At 31.4% G+C, this 9,762-nt stretch overlaps 1 long non-coding RNA gene across 1 annotated transcript; it reads left to right on the plus strand.

Annotated features, from left to right (window-relative positions):
* The first annotated feature begins 3,708 nt into the window (after positions 1-3,708).
* LOC134719481 (uncharacterized) lies at positions 3,709-7,474 on the plus strand. Its single transcript, XR_010107600.1, has 3 exons — positions 3,709-3,842; positions 6,590-6,745; positions 7,389-7,474. It is a non-coding gene; the product is annotated as an uncharacterized LOC134719481 (long non-coding RNA).
* Positions 7,475-9,762: the final 2,288 nt, after the last annotated feature.

A 9,762-nucleotide genomic window follows, 5' to 3' on the forward strand; every position in this document is an offset into this window, starting at 1 on the left:
ATGTTATTGGCTATCTTCATTCAATAATATCATATGGCAAATTACTATGACCCTTATTCATATGATTTGTACCATGTGACCGTCGCTTTTTTTTTCTACAAGACTTCCTTTACTTGTAAATTGAGAATATAAATTATATCAAATATGAGGAAAATTCAGCCTTTTTTTCTGTCTTGGGAGTATGAAACTAACGTGTTTCTATAAACTTCTTTTAGCGGATATTTATAAATATGTTGTGTTTTGCCTTATGTAACAATGTTCTTTTCTGTGATTTGTACATACAGTTCATATTACATAATAAAAGTATACTATGTCTAGCCATATTAGAAGATAGATGATTTAAAGAAACATCGCAAAGCGTTTTTCAATTCTAATTAATTCACCGTAGAGACGTATGAACAATCTAAAATAATTATAAGATTAGAGTATATAATGTATACATTATTGTTGCCTCATTAAAAAGCTATATTTAATACATGTAGCAATACAATATTTTTATAAATGAAATTACACATCAATTCACCGATTTCAACATATGGTTGAAGATAATCAAATATCTCTAAAAAATTATCATGAGGTTACATTTTTCATCGTTTAAATAGTAGTAAAGAGGTAGCGTTTAAAATTGTGTTCGATTATGTGTAAAAAAACAAGACAATTTATTAACACCATATTTTCTAGTTTTCTCTTTATATTTAAGAGCTGATAATTAATGTTTTCTTCATAACCTTTTACTATCTGAATACAATCCTTAAACACTGTATTGGTTTTACCACTTTATAACATCATGTTTATGTGGTATGCTAGAGAATGATTTCGTTACACATTTCCACATGACTCAATGAGATACCATAATGAAAATGTGTCTAAACGGTAAGGTTCATACTTCGTTTTTCCTTTTCAACGATATCATTTTAAGAAGTTAAGAATAAAAAGAGACGAAAAATACCCAAAAGGAAGAATCATTAAAGTTAGTCGAAGACAGAATAACCAAAAAAAGTTAGTTTTGGCAAAAGAAATACAATTTGTGCTAATTTTTCATACAAAAAAGCAAATTAACTACTGACAAAAAGAAACCTGGTTCAATCAAACCTCTCATAGGCATCCGATACATGCACAATGAAAAGAATAATTTACATCTCTATATTTAATTTGATTAAGAGTGCAAATTAAATGTCGTTTATAGTCTAGAAATAAGATAAAAGGCGTTCACAGAAACCGTTCGGGCGCAAAACGATTATGTAATATATGATTGTAGCTCTACCGTTAACTTAATATGTATTCTTCATACATCAAAGACTTAATAAAACGTGAGACATAAGTAATATGTTTGGTTAAATAATTGATGCCTAGTTAATGTGGTATATATTCCTATGCGACAGAGGAGACACAAGACGCTCATAAAATACCTATTTTGTGCATTTGTGTTTGCGAAAAAAGGAAAATGAAATCAAGTCACATTATGTGTATTGCCTTTTTTCTTGCCGTGATGTACAGACCATGTAAGTTAAGTCTTTAACTACTTTTATGTGATATGGTTTTTATGTACAGAGTACATTCATTATACGCACTGATAGTTATAGAATATTGTACTGTTCTACTCTTTTTTATCAAACGTAGGCGAAGTAAGGTTTTCACTGTCGAGACACTTTTTTGTCGTTATTCACTTAACTTTATTTATTGCAAATATCTTCAATCTATTGTCTATAGTTTAAATTTGGAAAAAATATTTAAACCCTTACATAGACCAGACAAGGGTCAGTTCTTTATGATTGAAATGACTTATTGTTTGACTCTATGATGTATAAAGATCTTTGAATATTGTTTTATCTGTACCAATATTGACTTTGTTATCAATAAAAAAAAGGCATAAATACATATGTTATTGCAATGGGACTATGAATATTAGCGCTACTACATTCTCTCGAAACATATTTCTTGGCATTGAAACATTTCAAGTTTTCTCTGACTGTGTATGACGTCTTTATGCTAAATGGATTTGATGTGTACTGAATGGTACGATAATCTCACCCAAAGATTTAATGACCGTGAGGCCAGTATTTTTCTTTAATTCATTCGTAAGGTTTGGGTGTGTTTTGTTTTGATATCAAGAGTTAATCCTCTTTCAACTGATTTTTTTATTAAATTTCTATGTTGTGCAGTGACTTTACATGTTCAAAAAAGGACAGGGTGTTTTGCACCGGCAAATATGTTTGAAAGCAAACATCCATGATCAGAATCTTGTAATGCAGTGGTTGACTGTTACTGCTGTATATCAAATTTGTGATTCCGTTATTGTTTGGAAATAAATCAGGTCGTTAGTCCTGTCCGGGTTTTTATAGATTGGTATTTGATTCAAGCCTTGCGCATTATTAAAGTCCATACGATGATAAATCGGTGCTAATATCTCCGTCAATTGGTATCTGGTGGTTAGTTTGTAATGGCAATCATATCACATCAGACAATTTCTATAGTCAATATTACGTTTCGAGCTCATAAAGGTTCTCAGTTGGATATATATATATATATGGTAATACATCAACAACCTTTATTGTTTTTATAATTAGTATAGGGTTGAATATATTTGGCAGCCTGGCTTGATTAGTTAATTATAGTTTGTTCATGTATCAGAGTGTCAATGACATCTGACGATAACATGTACTCTCTTATAGTGGATCAAACATGATAACATTCTGTCAGATCGTATTATTAGTGAATATGAGTAATAAGACATACAATTGAGAGTGTAGCAGGCAATTTGACATAATACAGCTATCGTTTCGCGTTTCCATTCTCAATTTGATTTGCCATTTTGAATTTTTTGGTTGAAATTCTAATTTGTTATCATAAAGTTACTTAAATTCATCAACAAAAACCATATAATTACCGATAGAAACATCTTTCAATAATCTGCAGATTATAAAGTTACACATTGGAATTACCTCAAAAATACCTAGAAATGTATAGGAGGTAAGATAAATACATTTCTGTGTCAAATCTAGAAAAAAAGAAACTGGAAAAAAGGTGCTATGTGGATTGATTTATCGGTTTTCAAGAGCTAAATTGGCAGCGCGTCATCCCTGCAATGGCTTCCATTTTCAAGATTGTAAAAATGAACTGGCGTAATGGGGAGATAATTTTGACGAAGTATAATCCTGACTGGGTACATGCGGTATTAACATTGAGTTTCATTTATGATTTTTAACAATTCTAAGATATTGAAATAGGATTTCAATAAATTCTAAGTGGGATTCAAACTGCCAAATAAAATTAAGAAAGGAGTACCAATATTGACTTTGTCATCAATAAAAAAAAGCATAAATATATATGTTAGTTTTGGAAAAAGAAATGCAATTTGTGCTCATTATTCATACAAAAAAGCAAATTAACTAATGACAAAAAGAAACCTGGTTCAATCAACCCCCCCCCATAGGCAGCCGATATATGCACAATGAAAAGATTACTTTACCTTCCTATATTTAAGTTGATTAAGAGTGCAAATTAAATGTCGTTTATAGTCTAGAAATAAGATAAAAGGCGTTCACAGAACCGTTCAGGCGCAAAACGATTATGTGATATATCATTGAAGGTTATAAATCTCTACCGTTAACTTATTATGTATTCTTCATACATCAAATACTTAATAAAACGTGAGACAGAAGTTATATGTTTAGTTAAATAATTGATGCCTAGTTAATGTGGTAAATATTCCTATGCGACAGCGGAGACACAAGACGCTCATAAAATACCCATTTTGTGCATTTGTGTTTGCAAAAAAAGGAAAATGAAATCAAGTCACATTATGAGTATTGCCTTTTTTCTTGCCGTGATGTACGGACCATGTAAGTCAAGTCTTTAACTACTTTTATGTGATATGGTTTTTATGTACAGAGTACATACATTATACGCACTGATAGTTATAGAATATTGTACTGTTCTACTCTTTTTTATCAAACGTAGGCGAAGTAAGGTTTTCACTGTCGAGACATTTTTTTGTCGTTATTCACTTAACTTTATTTATTGCAAATATCTTCAATCTATTGTCTATAGTTTAAATTTGGAAAAAATATTTAAACCCTTACATAGACCAGACAAGGGTCAGTTCTTTATGATTGAAATGACTTATTGTTTGACTCTATGGTGTATAAAGATCTTTGAATATTGTTTTATCGGTACCAATATTGACTTTGTAATCAATAAAAAAAAGCATAAATATATATGTTATTGCAATACGACTATAAATATTAGCGGTACTACATTCTCTCGAAACATATTTCTTGGCATTGAAACATTTCAAGTTTTCTCTGACTGCGTATGACGTCTTTATGCTAAATGGATTTGATGTGTACTGAATGGTACGATAATCTCACCCAAAGATTTAATGACCGTGAGGCCAGTATTTTTCTTTAATTCATTCGTAAGTTGTGGGTGTGTTTTGTTTTGATATCAAGAGTTAATCTTCTTTCAAGTGATTTTTTATTAAATTTCTATTTTGTGCAGTGACTTTACATGTTCAAGGAAGGACAGGGTGTTTTGCACCGGCAAATATGTTTGAAAGCAAACATCCATGATCAGAATCTTGTAATGCAGTGGTTGACTGTTACTGCTGTATATCAAATTTGTGATTCCTTTATTGTTTGGAAATAAATCAGGTCGTTAGTCCTGTCCGGGTTTTTATAGATTGTTATTTGATTCAAGCCTTGCGCATTATTAAAGTCCATACGATGATAAATCGGTGCTAATATCTCCGTCAATTGGTATCTGGTGGTTAGTTTGTAATGGCAATCATATCACATCAGACAATTTCTATAGTCAATATTACGTTTCGAGCTCATAAAGGTTCTCATTTGGATATATATATATATATATATACAACTCGTCTAAACATCAACCCAACAATGTTAGATCTGTAAATTTGCTTTCGCAAATTTTTGGTTCTTCCCTCGCCGGGATTCGAACCCATGCTACTGTGATATCGTGACACCAAATCGCCTGCACTGCAGCCGTCCCGCTAGACCACACGACCACCTGGGCTCTCAAAAAAAGAGCTCTCGGTGGCCATATGTTACCTTTCCACGTCAGTTTTAATCTAGCGGCGTACTACAGTACATGATATATAAGGCATGAAGATGTTATTGTTACAGATCAGCTAAATTATCTATAGTAAAGGATCCTACAAATTAATGTAAGATACAGTCACAGAAAATAATTATATTCATAAGTACGTCTGAGTCAGTGACAACCCTACAACAGATGTATCCATCGGATCGCCATCAATACTGGTGATACATGGCTGTGTACATAATGTATATACAACTCGTCTAAACATCAACCCAACAATGTTAGATCTGTAAATTTGCTTTCGCAAATTTTTGGTTCTTCCCTCGCCGATATATATATATATATATATATGGTAATAGATCAACAACCTTTATTTTTTTTATAATTAGTATAGGGTTGAATATATTTGGCAGCCTGGCTTGATTAGTTAATTATAGTTTGTTCATGTATCAGAGTGTCAATGACATCTGACGATAACATGTACTCTCTTATAGTGGATCAAACATGATAACATTCTGTCAGATCGTATTATTAGTGAATATGAGTAATAAGACATACAATTGAGAGTGTAGCAGGTAATTTGACATAATACAGCTATCGTTTCGCGTTTCCATTCTCAATTTGATTTGCCATTTTGAATCTTTTGGTTGAAATTCTATTGTTTCTATTGTTTCTTAAATTCATCAACAAAAAACATATTATCACCGATAAAAACATCATTCAATAATCTGCTTATAAATTAACATTGGAATTACCTCGATTATACCTAGAAAAGTATAGGAGGTAAGATAAATACATTTCTGTGTCAAATCTAGAAAAAGGAAACTTCTAGCCGTTACATATGTATCATTAAAGTAATCGTCATTTTAACTGTTTCAATAAAAGGAAGTTTGAAGGATCTTAACTGAATTAGGCCACATGTTAGCTGTGGTTCACAACAGTTAGGTTTAAATTGGTGCTCATATGATTATCTTCAACAGCTCGAATCATATCAATACAGTTTTTGGAAGTATTTGTAGCTTATTTACTATTTTCATTCCGGAAAGCCTTTATATAAGTCACTTAAAAATCAAATCCGTTTAATCAAATAGTTAAACAACTCTTTGTCAACGACAATAGTGTAGAGACGTGTAATATAGAGTCATGACAATCAACTGAATTGAAAAGACCATAAATAACTGAGGAATGTACACTATGAAAATAATGTCCATTTCTTTCATACGACATATTACATAAGTTATCATGAAGCTTTATTGACAACAAAGAGAACTAGTTACAAAGACAAACAGATATCTAGAGAAACATCTAATGAACATTTACAAAACGATATTCATTTGACTCCGTTAGACATACATTGCTTGTTATTTTGCATCCTTTCTATTAATTTAAAAAAAAATAGTCATTTCTTGTAGTATAAATTCTGATATAAAATGTGCTTTATATAACTTGTTTTCCCGTTAAATATACTTTCGAAACTGAATTAATTGTTAAAGCCTTTAACTAAATTTGAAATCCATAAATATTACAGGTTATTCAGGATTTGATTGCATGAATAGTGGTGGAGTTTGTACGAACAGCTTTTGTCCCAAGGGGTATTTCAAGGACTATTTACCACACGAAGACTGTTGTTCTACTGAAAAATGTTGTCTTCCCCTGATACATCAAAAGCCTTCCAATTATCCAAGTACCTACTTTGTTTTAAATGAATCGATCTCATGTATATGTATTGCCCAATTATGTGTTGTTCATTTCTTTAAATACTTTTATTTGAATTTTATATATGTGTATATATACATAAACACGTTTTGGTGGAAAAGCTCTAAAAATATGAAATAAATGATCATTTTTATTATTATCAGATATGAAACCTGCACATGTATATCAATTATAGTACGCAAAACTGAGTTTCCTAAATAGTTACCCTTTTAAATCCGATTGCCAATAAAAAGGTTGAAAAATTGAGAATATTTAAAATTCACAGCATTATCAAAACCTAACAGCAGAGCATACATGTACACATTCTTCTTGTAGGATACATATGAGATACGAGGATAATCAAACGCCAATACAACTGCACATTAATGATGAAAAAGGAGACTTCTCCACGATAATATGTAATCTTATAATGAAAAAGTCTTATTTGAAAAAAGACTATCAGAAATAAAATAACTTACTTGAACATGTATTCAAATCGCTGATTTAAACAACGATCAATTACTGGATATAAGGATTGTGAATATTTTATGCAATTGTAATATGTTTTTTTTAGTTAACAATATATGTATGTTTTTATGTTTTAATTTAAGGTGGATAACTTTTTCTTTCAGGTTACTAAGACTTTCTTGACGTGAAATTACATTGTAAGAACTGAGGGTTTAATGATTGAATAAAACAATAATAAATGATATAACACACTTTGCTTTATCTGACATTCAATACATTGAAAGACCATTGGATAAAAAGATCAAAACAAAACATTTGCCTGCCTAATTATATTTATTGCGCAACATCCTTTTAATAATTACTTTTGCTATCGACGTCTTTTAATTTCTGAAGCAAAGTTGTCTGATTTACAATTATATCTGTTTTGTTTAAGGGTAATTTCTTCTTAAAAGAAGGACAGAAGGTACCAGAGGGACATTAAAACTCATAGATTAATAAACCGACAACGTCATGGCTAAAAAAGTAAAAAGACAAACAGACAAATTAAAGTACAAAACATAGAAAACTAAAAACTTAGCAACACGAACCCCACCAAAACTTGGGGATGATCTCAGGTGCTCCGGAAGGGCCAGCATATCCTGCTCCACGTGTGACGTGCTGCTCAGATTATTACAAATCCGTCAAATCAAAACATAACAATACTTTTAGATATTTGGATGATATATTGGTTCTCAATAATGGCGACTTCAGTATGTATGCTAAAGAAATTTGTCCTGTTGAGCTGACTTTAAATAATGCTAGTTCTAATAATGATCTCTTCCATTTTCTGGATCTTATTATCTATATCGTTAACGGGTAATTCAATTCCACAATTTATGAAAAACTTATGATTATTCATTTCCTTAGTTATCAATTATTGGATAGTGACGTTACCTTGTCACCATTTCTGGTGTTTATATATCTCCATTTGTAAGATTTGCTCGTGTATGTAACAACGTATTTGATTTTAGCGAGAGAAACTTTTAATACTGAAAATTATTACAGCAGGGTATTCGATATCACAAACTATTCAAAATTTTTACTTAATTTTATCATCGATACAAGGACATCGCTTGTAAATATACTTCAACATGCAGACATCTTGTACGTTTAAGTATTTCACAACCAATTTTTATGTAAAAGCACATCGCAAAAGCTCACAAAACCTTTAAACAGACTTATGAAGAAGGGATATAGTTACGATACTGTTGTCAGGTCATTAAAGATTGCACAGTTTGGCTTTACTATTGATTCACCTATAAGGGCTTTGCATCGGAAATAAACACATTTATTCTAAAACCAGATGTTAGCTTGATACGGGTTATGTTCTTCATATACATTTCATGATGGAATAATACTAAACTCCTAACGGGAGGGATAGCACATAATATCCATATGATGTGGACATAATCTTTAAATCAGTTTAATTGAGCTGGCATGTCAGTAACTGCTAGTGGTCCTTTGTTAATTATGTATCATTGTCATTTTGTTTAGATCTTATGTAACATATTCTGACATCGGACTCGGACTTGTTTTGAGTTTTACTGTGCGTATTGTTGTGAGGAACCTCTGGCCTTTGTTAGTTTTGTATGATTTTTAATTTTAGTTTCTTGTTCTTATTTCGGAGTTTAGTATGACGTCCATTATCACCGAACCAGCTGAAGAACAACTCCGAGTGCGGGAGTTTCTCGCTGCATTAAAGACCCATTGGTGGCATTCGGCTGTTGTCTGTTCTTTGGTCGAGTTGGGGTCTCTTTGACACATTCCACATTTTTATTCTCAATTGAATCATTCAGTAGGTCACATTGGTGAATAGGGAATAGGATTATAGTTACAACATACGGCACATATGCGATTCATCTTTGAAATATGGATATACCATAACGGTCAACCAACTCGTGATGGCGTCTGTAAAATTTACGAAGGGATGGTTTCAACTTCACTTTTTGGAACTCATGGTCTAATAGTTTTCTTTTAAGCAGCAACCATATAAAAAGGAAGTCATGATAGGAAAAATAAACTTACTTAAATCGTAGCAACTAGGAGATGTAGATACCGTATACCTGCGCTGCTTGAATGTTGCTACATAGAAATGTAAAGTTTACAATTGGGAAGCTGAACTTGTCGTAAAGTTCTGTTTTCAACCGACCCTGATTGTCAATGTTTAGATGTAAGTCAAGATATTAGGCTGACTAAACTGTATATGTTGTATTCTTTCTCTCTTGTTCGTGATTTAAACAGTTATCGTTAGGCATTTTTCTTATGGTAAGAACTCTTTAAAATCCGACCCTAATATTTGATATAATTTTTCATTGGTATTCTTTCTTGAAATTGCTAAAATTTATAGAAATCAGATTTTCTTGATTATTAAGGTCACTATCATTTTAAATTGTGTTTGATGTGTCATTTTGAAGTCTAGAAATAAAAATGACGAAAGATATCAAAAGAAAGAATCAAAGCTCATTCTTTGGAAAAATGAAATCTAGTTACATCATATGA

This window comes from Mytilus trossulus, chromosome 5 (assembly GCF_036588685.1).
Source record: "Mytilus trossulus isolate FHL-02 chromosome 5, PNRI_Mtr1.1.1.hap1, whole genome shotgun sequence".
Classification (NCBI taxonomy): Eukaryota; Metazoa; Mollusca; class Bivalvia; order Mytilida; family Mytilidae; genus Mytilus; species Mytilus trossulus.